Source organism: Lutra lutra, chromosome X (genome assembly GCF_902655055.1).
Source record: "Lutra lutra chromosome X, mLutLut1.2, whole genome shotgun sequence".
NCBI classification, from domain to species: Eukaryota; Metazoa; Chordata; class Mammalia; order Carnivora; family Mustelidae; genus Lutra; species Lutra lutra.
This window is the reverse complement of record NC_062296.1, coordinates 38,976,753-39,000,502: the sequence shown is the minus strand read 5'-3', so window position 1 is coordinate 39,000,502 and position 23,750 is coordinate 38,976,753.

Genomic DNA, 23,750 nt, shown 5'->3' with positions numbered 1-23,750 from the left:
CAGGACTGGAAGAAATTATGCTCAGTGAAATAAGCAGAGAAAGTCAATTATCATATGGTTTCCATATAAATTTTAGGTTTGTTTGTTAGAGCTATGTGAAAACTATTGGTGGCATTTTGACAGGGGTTGCATTAAATGTGTAGATTGCTGCATCTCCACTTCCTCATATCAGGGAGATCATATGATAGTTGTCTTTCTCCGATTGACTTATTTCGCTAAGCATGATACCCTCTAGTTCCATCCACGTCATCACAAATGGCAAGATTTCATTTCTTTTGATGGCTGCATAGTATTCCATTGTGTATATAGAAGAATAAATGAAACAAGATGGGATTGGGAGGGAGACAAACCATAAGTGACTCTTAATCTCACAAAACAAACTGAGGGTTGCTGGAGGGAGGGGGATTGGGGGAGGGGGGTGGGGTTATGGACATTGGGGAGGGTATGTGCTATGGTGAGTGCTGTGAAGTGTGTAAACCTGGCGATTCACAGACCTGTACCCCTGGGGATAAAAATACATTATATGTTTATTAAAAATAAATAAATAAATAATTTTTTAAAAAATGTGTAGATTGCTTTGGGTAGCATAGACATTTTAACAATATTTGTTCTTCCAAGTTATAAGCATGGGATGTCTTTCCACTTCTTTGTGTCATCCTCAATTTCTTCCATCAGTGTTTTAAAGTTTTCAGAGTACAGATCTTTTACCTCTTAGGTTATGTTTATTCCTAGGTATCTTAAAGATTTGGGTGCAATTGTAAATGGGATTGATTCCTTGATTTCTCTTTCAGCTGCTTCATTATTAGTGTATAGAAATGCAATACAATAGATTTCTGTAAGTTTATTTTATGTTCTTTGACTTTACTGAATTCCTGTATAGTTTTGCAATTTTTTTGGTGGAGTCTTTGGGGTTTTCTACATGAAGTATCATATAGTCAGCAAATAGTGAAAGTTTGACTTCTTCCTTGCTGATTTGAATGCCTTTTATTCCTTCTTGTTTTCTGACTGGTGAGGCTAGGACTTGTGGTACTATGTTAAATAACACTGGTGAGAGTGGACATCCCTGTAGTGTTCTTGATCTTAGGGGAAAAGCTCTCAGTTTTTCCCCATTGTGGATGATATTACCTGTGACTTTTTCACATAGGGTCTTTCTGATGTTGATGTATGTTCTCTCTATCCTTACTTTTTGAGATTTTTTTTAGCAAGAATGGATGCTGTACTTTGAGAGTGTGATCAGTTTAATGTGAGTAATGGAATGTATGTGTGTTTTCATGTATGTGAGGATGTTTTGTGTTTGATTGTAAGAGAAATGTGTTAGCATGTATGTCAGTACATGGTGAGCATGTTTGTACATGTATACATGTTAATGGGAGTGTGAGTGGATATGAATGTATGCAAATGATTTTGTGGGAAGGTATCTCTGGATGAATGAATTTGTGGGCATGTCTGTGTGTTGGTGAATGGATAAGCATGCAAATATGTGAACATATTAATGTAAAGTAAGCTCATGTCTCAAACAGTGGGTGTGTTAACACATGTGGGTTAATGTGTGAGTATATTTTTTTCATGTAAAGAACATACTATTTGAGTACATTTATGTATTTAAGTGAGTGTGTGTTTCTGTGATTGAGCATATACAAGTGTGTCTATAAATATGAGCAATCTCTGAGCATGGTCATTGAGTGAGAGATTACATGAGCATGTGAATGCATGTGAGCATGTCTCTTATTAGAATGGATTTGTAAGCATGCATATCAGTATGAGCTTGTTCATGTTTGAGTGTATTTATGTGTGACATGTATAGGTAGGTGACTGTATATATGTATCTGAGCAACTTTATGAGGTCATGGATAGTGTGAACATATTATTTTGAATGTCTGAGCATGTCCTTATTTGGGAGGTATGTTAATGTACGTGCATGAAGCAACATATGGTGTGAAAAAGCATATGTAAATGTGTCTTATGTATGTGTGACTGTAAGTATATTCATGGGAAGGAGACAAAATTTGAGGCAGTTAGTGTCAGTGAATAAAGTGTTAGTGGGAAAGCCCATTTTGAGATGACATACCTGAATTTGTTCATATCTGAAAGTAGGCTAATGTACAATATTTGCATGTGGAAATAAATTGTTTTGTGTGTGAAAAAAATTTTGTGTGTTTGAAAAATATACACATGATTGTAATCATGTATAGATATGAGCATGTTTCTGTGAGTTAATTTGTATCATGTTAATCTATGAGCTTGTTCATATGTCAGTATATTTTTGTGAGGGAACTGTAAGCATGTGAGCATATGTGAGTATACCTATTTGTTGAAGTGTTTGACCTTTATGGTGAGTGTAAGCATGTTTGTGTGTGAGTGAACATGTAAGTGTGTTGCTGTTGCAAGCATGCTGGTGTATATGTGTAAAGGAATATGGTTGTGACCATCTAAGTGTGTATAATTGTGTATCCTATGTGTCAATTTGTGAGCATACACATGTAACTGAGGAAATGCTTGAGCATTTCTGTGCCAAGTAGTCAATGTGTCAATGTGTGCATATGTATGTACTTATATCCATGTATGTGAATAAACTTTGAGCATGTTTGTGTGAGTGACTATGTGATCCTGTTTTATGAATGAGGGAATGTGTGATTCTGTACATGTATGTGGGCACACATGTGTGTAATGGTGTATGTTTGAACCTGTTCATGGGTGTTTTCTGTGTAAATTTATGGATTTAGGTGAATATTTGTATGTGTTCAGCTGTACATGAGTTTGTGAGCATCTGCACATATGTTAGCATGTAGATAGGTGAAACTGTGTGTTCCTTTGTGTGAGCTTATCAATGATTGAACATGTTTATATGAGAAAATGTGTAACCATGCTTGTGTGAATGAATGTGAGTTTATTTACACATATGGGTGAGTGTGTGAGCTTCTTAGTATAAGCATGTACATGCATAAGTCCATCTATAAGCATGTTCCTTCTGTGAGTATATTAATGTGTTTGTAAATAAATAGGTAACTGGGAGCATCTGAACCCATAGATTTATGACCCTGCATGAGAGAATTTGTGAACATGTGTGAATAAGCACATATGTGTGAAAGAATGAATGTGTCGGTGTGTACATGTGAATGTATATTTCCACTAATGTGATTAACTTTTGTGATTATGTTCATGTGAGTGAGTGAATATATAATCACAGTACTGTAAGTAAAGGTGTAAACACGTGAATGAATGAATGTGGGAGCATGTGGGTACTAACATATGCAAAGTATCTATATATAAGTAAATTTGTAAGTATGTTTGTGTGAACTGTGTATGATAATGGTGAAAGTGTAAACATGAACATGTACGTGAGCATGAGTATAGTCATGAGTACATATGTGTACTTGTTAATGTTTGATAGGTCTTATTATTTTTGAGTGCTTATGTAAACACTGCATATATGTATGCATGAATTTGTGAACACATACATGGATGTTAGGTTCATGTGTATCAGAAAATATGCATCACATTTTTCTGTAAGATTGTTAATATGTAGGTATACTTGTGTAAATGAAAATGATAGCACATATACATGAATGTGTTTGTGCATGAGAAAAATCTGTGAACATGTATGTGTGACTCAATGTGTGCTATATAAAGGATTCAGTGAATGAGAGCAGGTACACAATTTTTTTCTAAAATTTCATGAATTATTTTTTAGCATGTATATGCACTGATGATCAATGAGCATATTTTACATAAAAGCATACAATTATGTGACTGTGACTTGATGCATCAGCACATGTAAATATTATATTGGGATATCAATACATCTGAGGGATTTTAAAACATTTTTACATGTATGAGTGAATGTGTCAGAGTATAGATACATGTGAGTAAAAGTATGGATGACTGTAGGTGAGTGTATTGGTGTGAATAAATGAGAGTATTTTCATGTATGTAGATTGTATTGTGTGATTGTTAAATATGTGAGTATAGGGGTGCTTGGATGGCTCAGTAGGTTAAGCATCTGACTCTTAATTTTGGCTCAAGTCATCATCTCAGGGTTGTGAGATCAAGCTCTACATTGGGCTCCACACTCAGTGGGCCATCTGCTTGAGATTCTCTCCTTCTCTATCTCCTTCTGCCCCTCCCTCCAATCATGTGCATACACACACTCTCTAAAATAAATATATGTCACTTTAAAAATGTATGAGTACCTGTGTGAATATGTCTATGAGTGAGAGTAAGTTATCAAGTTCATAAGGATGGCTTAGTGAGTAAACCTGTGTATGAAAGCATGTACATGTGTGAGAGAGAATATGTTACACCCTATGCATGGCTGAGAGTGTTTTACTGCAAGTTTATTTATGTGCTGAAGTGAATTCTTGTATGTGTTCATCTGTATGAGTAAATTTTGGAGTGTGTGGATGTATAACAGCATGTAGGTGCGTGTGTGTTCATTTTGTGTGATTTTGTAAGAATATGCATATAACTGTGCAAAAGAAAACATAAGTATGTATATGAGTGAATATGAGTGTATTTATAATGTGAGCTTCTTGGCAAGTGTGAGGATGTTTGTACATATTTGAATGAGTATATTTACATTGTGAGTATAATTTGCACATTTTACTGAATGTAGGTGTGTGCATATAAATTCAATGAATGTGTCTGTTGTGTGATTACATGCATGTAACTGAATGTGTTAAAGCTCATGTGAGTGAATGAAGGTATACGTGTGTTTCAAAGGAAATGAATGGCTGTGTGTATATACACAAGTATGTACATCCATAAGAATCATTTGAGCCTGTATATGTCTGAGTGTACTAGAGTGACAATATTTGAATATTGAAGTAAATATTTGTGTATGTTTAAGACTATGCCTAAATTTGTAACTATGTGCACAGATGTTAGCATGTTCATTTGAGTGAGTGATGTGTAATACATTTGTGTGAGTGAGATGGTTAACATGTAATTATATTTGTGTGAGTGAAATGTGGGCATATGAGTGTATCTTATGTGAATCAATGGTTGTCTTCTTGGTGAGCTTGAGAGCATTTGTGTGTAAATAAATATATGAGTATGTTCTTGTTTGTCAACCAAGTGTGCGCATAAGTGAATACAAGATTGAAGCAGAGTGTATATATCTGTGTCCCTGTGTAAGTGAAAGAGTGAGCATGTTCATGTGACTGGGTGAATATTTGAGCAGTTTGTGTAATATAGTGAACTTATCAGTGTGAGCATCTGAGTATAACCAATGTATCTATGTTTTGGAATAAATCTGTGAGCATGTTCATGTGAGTGACTGACTATGGAATGTGTGATCATGCCAATGTAAATACATTAATGTGTGAACATATTTTCTCAAAGAGTAAATGTGTGAGTATGCAAATATTAATGTATGTATTTCTATGTGTGATAAACTTGCTAGTATATTTGAGTGAATTTTAAACATATTAACATGAATGAATGAATGTGAGAACATTTGGATATTTGTAAGCATGTAAATTCATGAAAAGAAATGGGAATTTACATATTTGAGAGAATATTAGGGTGACAATACTGGAGTATCAAGTAAACGTTTTGTGTATCCATTTGTATGTATGAATTTGTGAGCATATGCACAGATGTTAGTGTATCTGTATGTGAGGATCATGTTCATTTGTGTGAACTTGTTAATGAGTGAGTATATTGAGGGCTCAGTGAGAGTATATTTGAGTCTATCTACATACAAATGTTAAAAGTTCTTGATGATTATGAGCAGCTTTCTGTGTGAGTATATACGTGAGCATGTTCATGCTCAAGCATTATAATATGCTCAAGTGAATGTGTGAATGGGAGTATCTATATACATATTTGTGTCCATATGTAAGTGAATTAGTATGTTCATGTGATTCAGTAAACATTTGAGCATATCTCTGTGAAAGAGTGTGTCAGTGTGTATATATCTTTGTATATGTATGTGAATTTGTGAGCATGTTCATTTGAGTGTATGTATGATCATATTCACTTAAATGAATGAAGGTGTGAGCATATTTGTATGAATGTGTGAGTATGTAGATGTGAATGCATGTATGTCTATATATATAATTTGTCACTATGTTAATTATTATTAGGTTAAGATGAGACAGTGAATGTGATCATGTATATGAATATAAGCATGCATGTTTGTGAAAGTGAGTATGTGAACTTGTCAGAGTGTGTTTGTGTGACAATACTTGTTTGTTCAGGTAAATGTTGTTCTGTGTTTATGTGTACATGTGAATTTGTGAGCATATGCATGAAAGTTAGCATGTTTGTGTGCATGAATGTTTACTAGGTTCATTTATTTGTGTCACTGTGTGAGATGATCTGTGAGCATACTCATGTGACTGAATGAATGTTTGAGCATATCTATGTGGGGAGAATGTTTCTGTGTGTGAATAAGTGTATCTGAGTATGTCTATATATGGAAGTGAATCCTGCTAAGCCAGCTGAGTGAGAATGCCACATTCTTCATATTGAAATCAAGTTTTCCATCCTTCCCCTTGATATCTAACCAAGCTCCATGCCCCCAGTCCCTCTAGATACCTTTGTTAGGTTTATCCAGAGAAACAGAACCAATAAATATATAGAAGGAAAAAGATGTAGATATCTTATATATCCATATCTATACATAGATATTCTTTGTATTTATATATTAGGATAAGACATCTATATATCTATATTAATATACAATCTAGAAATAGATATCTAGATATCTATATATTTTATATATATCTTTATATAATCTACCTTTGTAGATATTTTATTGGTTGTTTTTCTTTAGCTGTAAATTTTATTATAGGAGTTAGCTTGTGCAATTATAGAGGTTGAAATGTCCTGTAATCTGCTATCTGCAAGCTGCAAAGCCAAGAAAGCCAGTGGTGTAATTCAGCCTGAATCTGAAGGCCTGAGAACCAGGGGAGTATGTCCCAGTTTGAGTCCAAAGGCCTAGGAATCAGAGAACTACAGTGTAATTCCTCATTCAAGTCTGGCCCAAGAACTAGGAGTACCAGTGACTGAGAACAGGACAAAATGGATGTCCCACCTGAAGGAGAGAGCAAATTTGTTCTTCATCCACATTTTTGTCCTATTCAAACCGTAAATGAATTATTGGATGATGCCCACTTACATCAGTGAGGGCAATTTTCTTTAGTCTACCAATTAAAATGCTAATTTTGTCTGGGGTTATCGTCACAGATACATCAAGACTGTTTACCAGCAATATGGGCATCCCTTAGTCCAATCGAGTGGACACATAAGATAAACTAATACAATACCTAACCAAGTTCCTCTTAGTAATTTTCTAATCACTAACTCCATCGTCCTCCCTATTGGCCATAAATCCTCATCTTTCTCTGTTGTATATAGAGTTGGGTTTAATTCTTTCCCCTATTGCAATAGTCTCTCTTCCCTATTTCAACGGTCTTGAATAAAGCCTTCCTTGCCTGTTAAACTCCACATTGTACAATTATCTATTGACAATAAAGGTATTAACATGTTCATGTGAGTGACATAATGTGTATCAAGTTCATTGCTATAAACTAGTTAATATGTGTGCATATTTCTGTGAGATAATGCAAGCATGTGAGTCTAAGTGCTTATATTTTCTTCTGTGAGCAATGTTCGAACTTCATGGTGTATGTCAATATGTTTGTGTAGAAGTTTCTATGCGAGCATGTTCCTGATTCTAAGAACATGCATGTGTAAGTGAAAGTGTGAGAAAGAGCATCAAGAATCATCTGAGTGTATATATTTGAGTCCCTGTGTCAGTGAACTTGTGCATATGCTTGTTAGACTCAGGGAATATTTCAGCATGCTTCTATGAAGCAGTGAAGGTGCTAGTACATGTATGTGAATATATGTTTTTGAATATGAGTGAGTCTGTGGGCAAACTTGAGTGTGTTTAGGGAGTAAGTATGTGAGAATGTGTATGTATGTGAATATATCTCTGTGTAACACTGTATGTGTGAGCATGTTCGTGGGTGTTTTAGGTATAAATCTGTGTGATTGAAGTGAATAACTGTAATCATCTCTATGAATGAATTTATAAGTATGTGCAAGCATGTTAGCATATTTGCGAGTAGTGAGGGAGTAAATGTGTTTTTTTGTGTGACCTTGTTTATGTGTGAATATATTTGAATAAGGTAATTTGTGACCATGTGTGTGTAACTGAATATGATGGTTTTTAAGTAAATAAATGAAATTGTGAGCTTCTTGAGACATATGACCATGTTCGTGTACAATTCAACACATAAGCATGTTACTGTTTGTGACAATGATATTTTGTAAGTGTAACTGGATGTTATTGTGCATGTATAAATGAAGTGAGTATATCTGGATGTGAGTGATTTTATAGTTAAGTTTATGTTTTTAAGTGAATCCGTGATTATGATCAAGTACGTGAGTGAGATGGGAGCCATTTTGTGTGAGTATCTGAACTGTAAGCCACAAAGTATGAATGTATGTTAGTATGTGTATATGTGTGAGTAAATCTGTCATTATGTGTGAGTGATTTATTAGCAAGTTAATGTGAGGGAATGAGCATGTGCATATAGGTGAGCTTGTCCATTTGTGAGAGTAAACTTGTGAACTTACACCTCTGAGAACGTTAGTATTTCAATATTTGAATATTGCTGTTAATATTTGCATTCCAGTGTATTTTTAAATTTGTGGCCATGTGCATGGTGTTAGTATGTTTATGTGAGTCAGTGAACATGTATCAGTTTCACTGCTGTGAGCTAGTTAACAGGTGAGTATATCTGCATGTGTGAAATATGAATGAACATATGAGTGTAAGTGCATCTAAGTGTATTTTCTTCTGATTTGAGCTTGATATATCTGAGTGTACATGTGAACAAGTTCCTGATTTTCAGCACATTAATGTAGTATGTTTAAGTAAATGTGTGAGTGGGAGCACCTGAGTCTATTCTATAGTGAAGTTACTGTGTGAATGAATTTGTGGACATGATCATGTGATTGAGTGAATACTTGAGCACATCTGTGTGAAGGAGTGAATGTATCAGAGTGTGTGTGTGTGTGTGTGTGTGTGTGTATGTATATACGTCTTTAAATGTGACTTTCTGGGCATATTTGAATGAGTGAATAGCTGAGCATGTTTATAAGTGAATGTGTGAGCATTGTATGCACATGAGCAAAGCTTTCTGTGACAGTTTAAGTGGGAGGCTATTCATAAATATGTTACTCAGTGTGAATTTGTGTTTATAAAGTGACTATGTGTTCTCATCTCTATAAATTCATGTGTTAGCATGTGAAATCCTGTTGGCATATCAGTGAGAAGTGAGCAGATAATTACGTCTTTTGTGTAATCCTGATAATGTGTGATTATATTTGAATAAGGTTATTTGTGAGCATGTGTGTGAGTGAATATAAATGTTTTTATGTAACTGAGTGAATTGGTAATATTCTTACTGAGTGTGAGTGTGTTCTTGTGCAAGTGAGTATAAGAATGTTGTGTTTGTGACAAAGGTGATTTATGTGGGAAAGTGAATGTGGGAGAGTGTGTGTTATAAATGCAATGAGTGTGTCTGAAGTATTAGTGAATTTGTAATCACTTTCAAGTGTATGAGTAAATGCATGATTATGCTCATGAGAGTGAGATATGAACAATTTTGTACATGTGAATGAGCATCTGAATGTGAATATATGCCGATACGTGTATTCATGAAAATTTGTGAGTATATGCATTTTCATGCTAATATGAGTAAGAGAATGAGTGTGTGAATACACTTGAACACTATACATTCATAAGAAATGTTATGTCAACATTTGAATGGTGACATAAGCATTTGTGTTTTAAAGTATATGTTTAATAGTGGATGTGAGCATGTTTTTGTACAAGTGTCCATGTAAACATGTCCCTAATTTTCACAACAATAATATGCACGTATAAGTGAATGTGTAAATGGGAACATCTGAGTTCATATATTTGAGTCCCTGCGTAAATGAATTTGTGAACATGATCATGTGATGGAATGAATATCACCATGTTTGTGTGAAGGGATGAATGTGTCCATGGGTGTGTCTGAACATGTATCTGTCTGAATCTGAGTGATTTTTGTGGGCACATTTCAAAGTATGAATGCTTAAACTTGTTTGTGAGTGATGAATGTGTGAGTATATGTATCTATGTCTGTGTAAAAATGTGTGAGCCTATTTGATACTGTGATCAAAATTTTGTGTGTAAATGAGTATTTTTGTATATTCATTGTATGTATAAATTATGAGCATGTGAAACATGCCAGCACATTTGTGTGTAGCAAGTGTATAATGGATTCTTCTGTTATATTGTTTATATGTGAATATATTTGAGTAAGGTAATATGCAAGAGTGTATGTGTAAAGGAATCTAAGTATTTTATGATTTTGTGAATTTTTAAACTTCTCAGTAACTGTGAGCGTATTTGTGTGCAAGTGACTATGTAAGCATGTTTCCACTTAAGACAATGATAATTTGTATGTGTAAGTGAATGTGTGATTGTGGATATATAAACAATAGGTATGGTGATGGTATACAAATTATTTTTTAATTTTATTTTTTCAGTGTTCCAAGATTCATTGTTTATGCACCACACCCAGTGCTCCATGCAATATGTGCCTTCCTTAATACCCACCACCAGGCTCACCTATCCCTCTGTCCTCTTCCCTCCAAAACCCTCATTTTGTTTCTCAGAGTCCACAGTCTCTCATGCTTCATCTCCCCCTTCAAATTCCCCCAATTCACTTCTCCTCTCCTTCTCCTAGTGTCCTCCGTGTTACTCCTTATGCTCCAAAAGTAAGTGAAACCATGTAATTGACTCTCTCTTCTTGACTTATTTCACTCAGCATAATCTCCTCCAGTCCTGCCCATGTTGATAGAAAAGTTGGGTATTCATCCTTCCTGATGGAGGCATAATATTCCATTGTATATATGGGCCATATCTTCTTTAGTCATTCATCTGTTGAAGGGCATCTTGGCTCTTTCCACAGTTTGGCGATTGTGGCCATTGCTGCTATGAACATTGGGGTACATATGGCCCTTCTTTTCATTACATCTGTATCTTTGGGGTAAATACCCAGTAGTGCTATTACAGGGTCATAAGGTAGCTCTATTTTGAATTTCTGAAGGTATCTCCACACTGTTTTCCAAAGTGGCTGCACCAACTTGATTTTTTACTATATTTATGTGTGTGAATGTATAATAATTCCATGAGTCAATGAGTTGTGGCATGTTTGTGTGAAAGGATGTGTGAGTGTAAATATATGTATGTCTACATATATAATTTCTCATATGTTCATTGGAGTGAATAAATTATAACCATGTTCATATAGGTCAATGTGTGATCCTGTGTATATATATAAGCATATATGCTTTTGAAAATGAATATATGAACTTCTATACATCTTAGAGTGCATTAGTGGAAGAACACTTGAGTGGTGAAGGAAATGTTTGTATTCGTGTGTATGCATTAATTTGTAAGCATGTGTATGGATGATACCATGTTCATGTGAGTATATGAATGTGTATTATGTTCATTTTGTGAGCATATTAATGTGTGTGTATACTGTGTGGATGCAATGTAAGCATATGACTGAGTGCATGTGAGTTTACAAATGTATTAATGCTTGAGGACTGTGATGAACATATCTGTAAGAGTATATGTGAACATGTTCCTGATTGTGAGCATGTTAATATAAGTGAAGAGATTGGGTAATTGGGAGCATTGGAGTGTATGAATGTATGTGTGATAGGAAACTTGTCTGTCATTTGAGTGAGTGAATTGTAAGTGTGCTAATGTGAGTAGATGTATGAGGATGTGCATATATATATTCATATGTACACACACACATATTTTACCATGTATATTTTTGAGTGTTCATGGCAACTTATACATGAGTGTGAATGTGATAATAGCCGAGCATTAAAGTAAATATTTGTGCATTCATGCATGTGCATGAATTTCTGAGCTTGCTTACATGATACCGTCTTGGGTTGGGTACATAAATATGTACCATGTTTGCTTCACCTTGTTAAATGTGGGAGTATATCATGTGAGTAAAATATGAACATTTGAGTATAAATATATGTGAGTATGTATATGTGTGAATTGAAGTTTGAGATTCATGATTAGTGTATTGTGAGTGAATATGGGGTTATCCTCGTGATTGTGAGCATGTTAATATGCATGTTTAAGTGAAGGACTGAGTGGGGCATCTGGATGGACATATTTGAGTCCCTGTGAGTGAATCTGTGAGCATGTTATGCGATTGAGTGAAATGTGTCAGTATGCACATAGTGACTGCATCTATGTATGTGTAAACTTGTAAGCATGTTTTTGTGGGTGAATGCATGTGTTTAGTGAGTGTTTGAGTGTTTCATCACATATGTGCATGTGAGAATATGTGTGATGATTTATGTGTGAATTGGTTCATGGCAAGAATGTTATATAGTATGTAAGTTTATATGTTTAAAGTAGGTATTTTTGTGTGCTCATCTGTATGAGTATGTGAGCATTTGTGTTATGTTAGCATGCTCATATATACTTGAGTGTGTGTTTTTATGTGATCTTTTTAACATGTGAGTAGATTTGAGTGAGGTAATATATGAGCATGTGTGTATGTACGTGAGTGGATGCATTTTATATATGGAAGTGAAGGTGTGAGCTTTTTGGTGAGTGAGAGCATGTTCACATGCCAATGAATATGTGAAACATGTTACTTTTAGTGACAATTTTCATGGGTAAGTGAATGTATTTGTGTATCAGTAACAAACTTGTCTTGCATAGGAGTTACTTTGTGACCATGATTGTATATGTGAGTGGGTCATAATGCTGTGAGTAAATGAGGTACAGGCATGTTTGTGTGGGTGAAAGTGTATACATGGGGTTATGAATGTATGTATGTCTCTGAGAATTATTAAATTTGTCAATATGGGTGTTTTTAGTGAGTAAACTGTGTTACCGTGAGTGAACATATGAATATGTGCATACATGTGAACATATTTATACATGAGAGTGAATATTGAACAAGACATGACTGTGTGGTAGTGTGACAATATTTGAATGTTGAAGTCAATGTGTTATTTTGTAGGTATAAATCTGTGACCATGTGCGTGAATGATAGCATATTCATGTGAGTAAATATGTACATGTTCATTTGTTTGAGCTTATTAATGTGTCAGTATATTATTTGAGTGATTGGTGACCATGTTCATGTATATTTGATTGTATCTCAGTATGAATGAATGCTCAAACTTCTTGATAAGTGTGAGTGTGTGTGTGAGTGTGTGTGTGTGTGTGTGTGTGTGTGTGTGTGTGTGTGTCTCTATGTGAGAATGTTTCGGATTGAGATTTTGTTGATGTGGTGGTAAAAGTTCATGGATGAACAGGAACATCTGAGTGTATATATTCATGTCCCCATGTCAGTGAATTTGTGTGTTCATATGACTGAATTTGTTGAGCATATTTTGGTGAAAGAATAACTAAGTCAATGTGTGCATGTCCATATATCTATGTCTGTGTATAAGAGTGAATTTAGGAGCATATTTGAGAGTGGACATGTGTATTCTTTTTTACTAAATATGGCAGTGTATGTATATATGTGAGCATTTGTGTGTGTCACAATGTATGTGTCAGCCAGTGGGGGGCAGATTGAGTTTTATTGTATAAATATATGTGTTTAAAGTGAGTATCTGTGTGTGACCGTGAGGGCTTCTGTAACTATATGCATACATGCTATCATGTTCATGTGTAATGAGTATGCATGTTTTTGTGATCTTGCTAATAGGGTAATATGTTTGAGTAAGGTAATCTATAAGCATGTCTGTAAACAAATGTGCTTTTATGTCTTGAGTAAATCTGTGATCTTCTTGGACAGTATGATCATCTTCATATGTAAATGAATGCATAAGCATATTCCTGTTTGTGACAATGATTTTTGTAATCCTGTTCATGTGCATGACTGTATGTATGATAATGCTCATAAGAGTAAGGGAAGAGCAAGTTTGTTTCACTGCTTGTTTGTTTTATATTGAATGTGTGAGTGTGCAATGGAAATGTGAGTATGTCTGTGTGTGGGAGTAATTTGGTCACTGTGTATTTTGAGTGAATGAATTTTAAAAGAGTTCATGTGAGCAAATGTGTGTGTTTGTGAACATGAACCTTCATGAAAATGAATATGTGAACCCATACATGTGAAAGTGTGTCAATGTGAAAATATGTAAGTGTTGAAGTAAATATTTGTGTGTTCAAGCACATACCTAAAATTTGTAAGCATACGCATGTGTTAGTATGTTCGCATAAAGCAGTAAATGTGTACTGGGTTCATCTGTGTAAGCTTAACTTGTGAGAATTCTTGTGGGAATGTAACATAACCATATGAGTGGAAGTGCTTGTGAGCTTATTTACATGTGAGGGGATACTTAAGCCTCATGGTAGATGTCTGTGTTTGAGTGTGTATGTGAATCAACTCCTTATGTTGAGGTTAATGCACATGTGTAAATAAAGGGGTGTACCAGAGCATCTGAGTGTATATATTTGTTTCCCTGTATGAGTACATTCATAAGCATGCTCATGTGACTGACTAAAATGTTTAAGCAAGTTTGTGTGAAGGAGTGAATATGTCAGTGTCCATGTGAATGTATCTTTGTTAGAGAAGGTCATCAAGAGGACTTGACTGCTGGTTAACCTACAAGCTAGACCTGGGCAATCAGAAGCTCCTTACTTTCTCTCTTGTCCTTGGAATTTACATGCTACCCACTGTTCTTGCACTAGGACCCATTTCAAGGATGTGACCTAGAGAGAGTAATGTTGAGACCATTTAGACTGGGTATGTAACCAAACCCCATTTTAGGCCTCTACATAAACTTTTAAGATTCTGGTGGATGGGTGCAGAGATCTACTCTTCTTGCAGCCACCCCAAATAAGCCTCAAATGTAAGTTTCCTTATTAAAACTGTAACCTACCAATCTGGAGTGGTCTGCTGCCCTCTTTCATTTTTCCTTGCTCTCCATAACCAGAAGACAGTTTCAAATTTCACCCAAGGACCTCCCAAGCTTACAAACCAGTAACTGGTGAGCCAGCCAGAAGACCAAAGAAATGGGTCTTGGGAAAAAGGCATTCATGAGGAAAATCCTGGTTGGTCTTCAACCTCTATGTTGACAGGGGTGGCCTCTTTGCTAGAGGCTTGTAGGCCATGTGTGAGTATGGGGATGCCCTGAAAAATGCCAGCTGGTCTAATGCACTTGTGTTAAGTAACAACACATAGTGCATTGTGGCAAAAGCAGGGAAAATATGGCTGGTGCAATGGGCTGGCCTCTACTGTGGGCAGTTAGGCTGGCTACCAAAGTCCAATTAAAGGCTAAATCTCAAGTTAGAAAGTTGGAAGAGGCAAGTTTTGAGAAGGATGTGTGGGGATCAGTGACTCTGCTAGCTTTGGGGCTGGTAGAAAGGTGGGAAAGCAGGATAAGTTTAAATCCTCAACATGCTGTTTGACAAAGCTAGGAGGGTGCAAAATGACCTGGATTAAGGTCCCAGCACTTGTGACAAAGAGCTGGAACTTCTGGAAAGGCGAGGAGAACAAGGGAAGAATATTGTGGTGGTTGACAATTAGGGACAAAGCACTCTATGTTGTCTAGCCCCTAAAACAAAGGGAAATTTTAAATAGTAATCACCCTAGACTTCCAATAATAGAAAAATATACCTCAAATCTCCTAGGAGAAAATCTTGCATTCTTTTTTTATCATTTTTTTAAATTTATTTTCAGCATAACAGTATTCATTATTTTTGTACCACACCCAGTGCTCCATGCAGTCCGTGCCCTCTCTAATACCCACCACCTGGTTCCCCCAACCTCCCACCCCCCCACCTCTTCAAACCCTTCAGATTGTTTTTCAGAGTCCATAGTCTCTCATTGTTCACCTCCCCTCCCAATTTCCCCCAACTCCCTTCTCCTAACTCCCCATGTCCTCTTTATCTGATCCTGCAGTTGTAAATTTTACCATGCGTTTGAAATGTAAACATCCTAAGAAATGCCCAAAACACTGCCCCCAATTGTCTGAGACTGAAGAAAAATAAAGGGAGAAAGAGGCTTTTTAAAATCCAGAGCGTTATAGAAGCTCCCTTGCCCAAACTCTAGACCACAGCCTCCATAAGATTACTCAAGAGCAAATACAAACCTTAAAGTCTACACTATGGAGTATTATGCCTCCATCAGAAAGGATGAATACCCAACTTTTGTAGCAACATGGACAGGACTGGAAGAGATTATGCTGAGTGAAATAAGTCAAGCAGAGAGAGTCAATTATCATATGGTTTCACTTATTTGTGGAGCATAAGGAATAACACGGAGGACATGGGGAGTTAGGAGAAGGCAGTTGAGGGGAATTGGAAGGGGAGGTGAACAATGAGAGACTATGGACTCTGAAAAATAATCTGAAGGGTTTGAAGAGGTGGCGGGGTGGGAGGTTGGGGGAACTAGGTGGTGGGTATTAGAGAGGGCACGGACTGCATGGAGCACTGGGTGTGGTACAAAAACAATGAATACTGTTATGCTGAAAATAAATTAAAAAAATGATTTTAAAAAAGGGAAAAAAATAAATAAAATGTTTTCTATCTTTAAAAAAAAAAACCTTAAAGTCTCCTCAAATATTAGTAAAAAGCTTTAGCCACATGAGTGGGTAACCTTAACTTGCTCCATCTCCAGAGACAGTTTGGATTCAGCTGTTATTTATAAAATAGTACATTTTGTATTGTTCCTAATTCATGGCTAAAGTCTTGGAACAAAAGTTATGGGGTCTCCATGTCTGTCAGTATGTTTATGTATATCACAGAAATAACCAAATGCACTGCCAACTGCATTATAATGAACTCTCATCAAATCTTTAATCATGGCCACACTAAAATGTTTTGTCATTTACAGATTATTGTTTTACTCTGATGCTTTTGGAAAAGCAGTCCTGCAAAAGTGCTTCATCTTCAAAGAAATTTATGGAAAGACTCTGACAAGTACAGGTTTTGTGGTAACTGAGATCCTTCTGCAGAACTGGTATGAACTGTAAAATAAAAATTTACAGAACTCTAATGGAAAAACATGAATTCATAAAACTGCTAACAAGAGAGTGACAAGAATGAATTACATAAATTGAATGAACTGATGAGGAAGATTATAATTTTTATGATTTTTTTTATCTGAAACATTGATTCTTTTATGTTTTATTTTTAAAGATTCAAGAAATACTTTTCTCTCTTAAGCTATCAAAACTTTGTTGACATACACCTTTATAAACAAAGATGAAACATTGATCTATTCTCCCTACCTGATTCTTCCAGAATTTAGAAACTCTTAGTATTTTTACTTTCACAGCAATATGTTTATTTGCATAAGTTCACTAAGAATCTATTCTTGTAACTAGACACACTTAGAAACATTGGTTATATTACCAAGGCTTTGACTGGAATGTTATATTTGAGAATGTCCGTAGAATCAGATATGACCAGATAGCTTTAATGAAAACAATACATTGTGGTAAGCACCTCCCTTCCTATCAAGGAGTATTTGAGAATATATTCCATTAACCGACCTCTGCTATGGTTCAAACTCCCACTTTTACTAAATGGTGTGCCTATTTGCATCAGAGGAGCACCCTGTTCACCAGCCCACTGTCTCTAGAAACATGAATGCTACTAAGCCCTATAGAATATGTAAATCCTCCAATGGCACCCACTCCATTCCTGTGGCAGCCCCTGAGGCCTGCAGAGATAGAAAGAGGAAAATTCCTACTGATACCTGGTATACAGAGGGGTCTGTCTCAAGTCAAGGCAAGCCATCATCACAGCCTAGTCACTATTTGGCCCAACACTGACACCTTCTGGATGTGAAAAGGAATGAACTGCAGCCAGTGAGCTGAATTGAGAGCAGTTTTGCCTGTGATCTCTCCTGAGTCCTGGCTATTAACAATTTACACTGACAGTTGGGCTGTTCTATAGTGATTAGCACTATGGCTTGATCAATGGGAAAACCCAAGGGGGTAGATGTTCATGAATAAGCCCTTGTGGGGTCAGGATATGTGGAAAGACAATTGGATTTGCCTGCAAGAACCTGAGGCACTCCTCACTGTTACTCACATCCCAGCTCATAAGGTGTTGACAGCCCCTGGCAATCAGGAACCTGATGTTCCAGACTGGGTATGAACTCTAGCAACCTATTCTTCAGTAGACACAGTAGACGGGATACATAGAAAGAGCAGCCACCGTAGTGCCCAAGTGAGATGGTGTATTGCCAAGGATGCTAGATTGCTCTTCAAATACAGTGACTTGTTTAAAGCAGTAACAGCATGTCCTATGTGTTCTAAACAATATTCAGGCAACTGCCAAAAGCATCTGGGTCCATCCATTAGAGTTTCTAACCAGAGAGGGATGGCAAATTGATTACATTGGCCCTCTCCTTCTGCGTGAAGGTTCTAAATATGCTTTAGTTTGTGTGGACACTGCATCTGCTCTATCCTAAGCTTTCCTCTACAGCCATGAAAGCCAGACTATCACCATTAGAGGACTGGAAAAGCTGAGTATCATATACAGATACCCTCATTGAATAGACAATGATGGGGGTCACATTTCAAAGGTCATGATGTTCAAGACTGGACAAAAGAACATGACACTGAATGAAGATTCCATCTCCCCTCTAACCTGAAAGCATCAGGGTTGACAGAAAGGAAAAATGGAATATTAAAGCAGCAGATTAAACTACTAACGAGTAAAACCACCTAGACTGGGAGGACTAAAGTACTATCCTTGGTCTTCATACATTTGAATGATCAACCAGTAGGACTGATTGCCCCATATGCCAGATTGGAGAATCTTACCAAGACACCCAATACTGGAAAGGTATGCAAGTTGCAGAAAACAGCTATTGTCTCCAAATTTCACCATGGATAGACATGCAATGCTGCTGAGAATAGCAAGAACCCTCACACCTAGGAAAGATATTATCTACTGGAATTTGCAGTGGGTGTCTCACTGAAATAGGTGATTTATTTTGCAACCCTGAGTGAAAGGGAATTACTCAATCTCTTCTGGGATCCTATTATTTGCTGCAAGCCAGACCTGTATACTATGCCTAGAATGGAACACACACCATAAAAAGAGGGGGAAAGGTAGGGGTTCCAGTGTGACATATCCTACCCCTAGTCCATTTCCTCATGTCTGACAGTGCTGCCTCCCCTGGCCAACATGTATTGTATTCATGTATGGTATATACAACCGGGTAAAATTCCTAATGCTGTGGCCACATCACCATCTAAGGATTGGTCAGTCCACAAGTATAATTCTCATAGATGGGGAAGTCCTTCCCACACAAGTTTCTACTAAATATCTGTCTTTCAGCCTTAGACTTCTGCTGCTCTGGTATCCAGGCCCGGGGTGGGCTATGATGGAAATACCTTTCTTTAGTAGGCCCATTCATGTGCCCAGCAAAGGAATCAATCCAAATGTTGGATATGCAGGCAGTTACCACTCTGTAGTTCCTTAGGATGGCCTTAGACTTTAGTACTGCCTCACAAGAAGAAACATGTACCATTACCCGAAGAGAATGTTATATGTTCAGGCCCGATGAGCCTGATAACTTATCATCTTTATTAAATCACATGAGGCCACAAGTGAATGCCTTGAGTGATCCAATCCCCAGCCCAGGGGACTTAAATCAGTGATTTGGATCATGGGGCTCTTGGTGAGGAAATCTGTTACTTATTGGAAATTATTATCTTCATCTGTCTTTTCTCTTGCATGTGCTTATATTATTGCCATGGCATCTTCCTCCAGTGAGGCCAGACAGCCACCCAATGAGCTACCTCCAGACTAAGAAAACCGTTTGCTGACCACTTGGGACACAATGTGAAAGAAAGGGATATATAAGATCGTAAGAGTCAGTCATGAAGGACAGAGTGTTGAAGGAGATCATCAAGAGGATGTGACTGCATATTGACCTGCAAGCTGGACCTGGGCAATCAGAAGCTCCTTATCCCCTCCCCTGTCCTTAGAATGTACATGTTGCCCACCATTACCCACTAGGAGCCATTTCATGGATGTATCCTTGAGAGTAATGTGTTCCTGAGACCATCTGGACTGCATATGTGACTGAACCCCATTAAGGGTTCCATACAAACTTTTAAGATTCTGGCAGGCAGGTGTAGAGATCTACTCCTCTTATGGCCACCCAATACAAGTCTTGTATGCAAGTTTCCTTGCTTATTAAAATTGCCACCTACCAACCTGGAGTGGTCTGCCTCTTCCTTGATCTCTCTTTGCCCTCCATGTACAGGGGCTGGTTTCAAATTTCACCCAGGTGTCTATACTGCCTAGAGCAATCTATACTTTTAATGCCATTCCGATCAAAATTCCACCAGTATTTTTCAAAGAGCTGGAGCAAATAATCCTAAAATTTGTATGGAATCAGAAGAGACCCCGAATCACTAAGGAAATATTGAAAAACAAAAATAAAACTGGCGGCATTACGTTACCTGATTTCAAGCTTTACTACAAAGCTGTGATCACCAAGACAGCATGGTACTGGCATAAAAACAGACACACAGACCAGTGGAACAGAGTAGAGAGCCCAGATATGGACCCTCAACACTATGGTCAAATAATCTTCGACAAAACAGGAAAAAAATATACAATGGAAAAAAGTGTCTTCAATAAATGGTGCTGGGAAAATTGGACAGCTATATGTAGAAGAATGAAACTCAACCATTCTCTTACACCATACACAAAAATAAACTCAAAATGGATAAAAGACCTCAACATGAGACAGGAATCCATCAGAATCCTAGAGGAGAATATAGACAGGAACCTCTTCGATATCAGCCACAGCAACTTCTTTCAAGATATGTCTCCAAAGGCAAAGGAAACAAAAGCAAAAATTAACTTTTGGGAGTTCATCAAAATCAAAAGCTTCTGCACAGCAAAGGAAACAGTCAACAAAACAAAGAGGCAACCCACGGAATGGGAGAAGATATTTGCAAATGACAGTGCAGACAAAAGGTTGATATCCAGGATCTATAAAGAACTCCTCAAACTCAACACACACAAAACAGACAATTATATCAAAAAATGGGCAGAAGATATGAACAGACACTTCTCCAATGAAGACACACAAATGGCTATCAGACACATGAAAAAATGTTCATCATCACTAGCCATCAGGGAGATTCAAATTAAAACCACATTGAGATACCACCTTACACCACTTAGAATGGCCAAAATTAGCAAGACAGGAAACAACATGTGTTGGAGGGGATGTGGAGAAAGGGGAACCCTCTTACACTGGTGGTGGGAATGCAAGTTGGTGCAGCCACTTTGGAGAACAGTGTGGAGATTCCTCAAGAAATTAAAAATAGAGCTTCCCTATGACCCTGCAATTGCACTACTGGGTATTTACCCCAAAGATACAGATGTAGTGAAAAGAAGGGCCATCTGTACCCCAATGTTTAGAGCAGCAATGGCCACAGTCGCCAAACTGTGGAAAGAACCAAGATGCCCTTCAACCGACCAATGGATAAGGAAGATATGGTCCATATACACTATGGAGTATTATGCCTCCATCAGAAAGGATGAATACCCAACTTTTGTAGCAACATGGACAGGACTGGAAGAGACTATGCTGAGTGAAATAAGTCAAGCAGAGAGAGTCAATTATCATATGGTTTCACTGATTTGTGGAGCATAACAAATAGCATGGAGGACAAGGGGAGATGGAGAGGAGAAGGGAGTTGAGGGAAATTGGAAGGAGAGGTGAACCCTGAGAGAAAATGGACTCTGAAAAACAATCTGGGAGTTTTGAAGGGGCAGGGGGTGGGAGGTTGGGGGAACCAGCTGGTGGGTATTGCAGAGGGCGCGGATTGCATGGAGCACTGGGTGTGGTGCAAAAACAATGAACGCTGTTATGCTGAAAATAAATTTTAAAAAATTTTTTAAATAAATAAATAAATAAATAAATAAATAAAATTTTTTTAAAAAAAGATGAAAAAAAAAATTTCACCCAGAGACTTCCTGAGGTTGCAAACCAGCCGTCTGAGTTTGCGAAGGCATGTGAATGAAATGCTTATCATGCTCGTGTGAGTCAGTGAATGAGCTTTTCTTATGAGTGCATGTTTGAGCATTTGTATACATGTGAGCATAAATATGACAGTATGTGTATAAACCTAGTCATAGGTGAGGGTGTTTTGTTGTGTATGAATTTGTATTTAAGTGAATATTTGTGTGTACTTATTTGTAAGAGTGTATTTGTGAGTGTAAACATACACATCAGCATGTTTGTGTTTAGTGAGTGTGTCAGTAGATTAGGGGGTATGATCTTATTAACATATGACTTTATTTGTGTAAAGGCATGAATGTATGTGTGTCAGTGAATGTAAGTGTACTTCTGTGTTTGAATTTGTGAGCTTCCTGTTGAGTGTGACTATGATCACGTGCAAGTGAATATATGAGAATATTCCTCTTCGTGTCAGTGATAATTCACATGTATAAGTGAATGTGTGAGTGTGTGTGTATAAATCTCCTGAGTATCTGGTGTGTGAGTGAATGTATGACAATGCTCATTCAAATAAGTGAGGTGTGAGCATATTTGTGTGAGTGAATGTATGCATATATATGAGCAGGAATGTTTGAGAGAGTAAATATATGCACTTGAATGTATGAGTATGTTAGTGTCATGATATTTGAGTGCTGAGGTGTGTGTCTGTGAGTGTTCAAGTTCAAGTGTGAGTGGCTGTGTACGTGGATATTAGTATTTATGTGAGTGTCACTGCCATAAAGTAGTTAATGTGAGTATATCTGTATGAGGGAAATGTTAGCATCTGAACATAATAAGCACATGTGAGTGTATTTTCTCCTCTGAGTGAATGTTTGTGTTTTGTGGTGGATATGAGCATGTTTGTGTGTCTCTATAAGCATGTTCCTGGTTGTGAGCATGTTAATGTGTACATGTAAATGTCTGTGTGACTAGCAGCAACGGAGTTTATATGTTTGTGCCCCTGTATAAATTTGTGGGTATACTCATGTGGCTGAATGTTTGAACATGTTTGTATGGACTGCATTTATTAGTGTGTATGAGAATGTATGATATGTCTGCATATTTGTGAGCATATTCATTTGTGAGCATATTGAATTGCATATTTGTGAGCATATTCATTTGTGAGCATATTGAATGAGTGAAGGTGTGAGTATATTTATGTGAATGAGTTAATGTTAGGAGCATGTGGGTATGAATGTATAGGAGTGTATATACATGTGTTAGTAATTTGCCAGTATGTTCCCTTGAGTAAATCGTAAACATGTTAGTATGAGTGAGTTAAAGTGTGAGCACGTGCATATATGTGAGCATGTAAATTTGTTGAAAGTTAATTTGTGAAATTCTTCATGTTTTAAAGTGTGTTATATAACAATATCTGAGTGCTAAAACAAACGAATGGGTGTGTTCACGTGTATGGAATTTGAGAGCAAGGACATAAGTGTTAGCATGTTTGTTTAATGAGCATTAATCACATGTGTTTTTGTGAGCTTGTTAATATGTGGGTATACTGTACATGTAATGTGAATGTGTAAGTTAATTTTTGTGTGAGTGAATGTTTGAGTTCATGGGGAGTATGGTGTGTTTGTGTGAGTGAATATGTACACATATTTCCATTGTGATTGTATTAATTTGCCTGTGTACATGAATGGGTGAGTGTGAGTACATAGCATATATGACTGTGTCTCTATGAGTTTA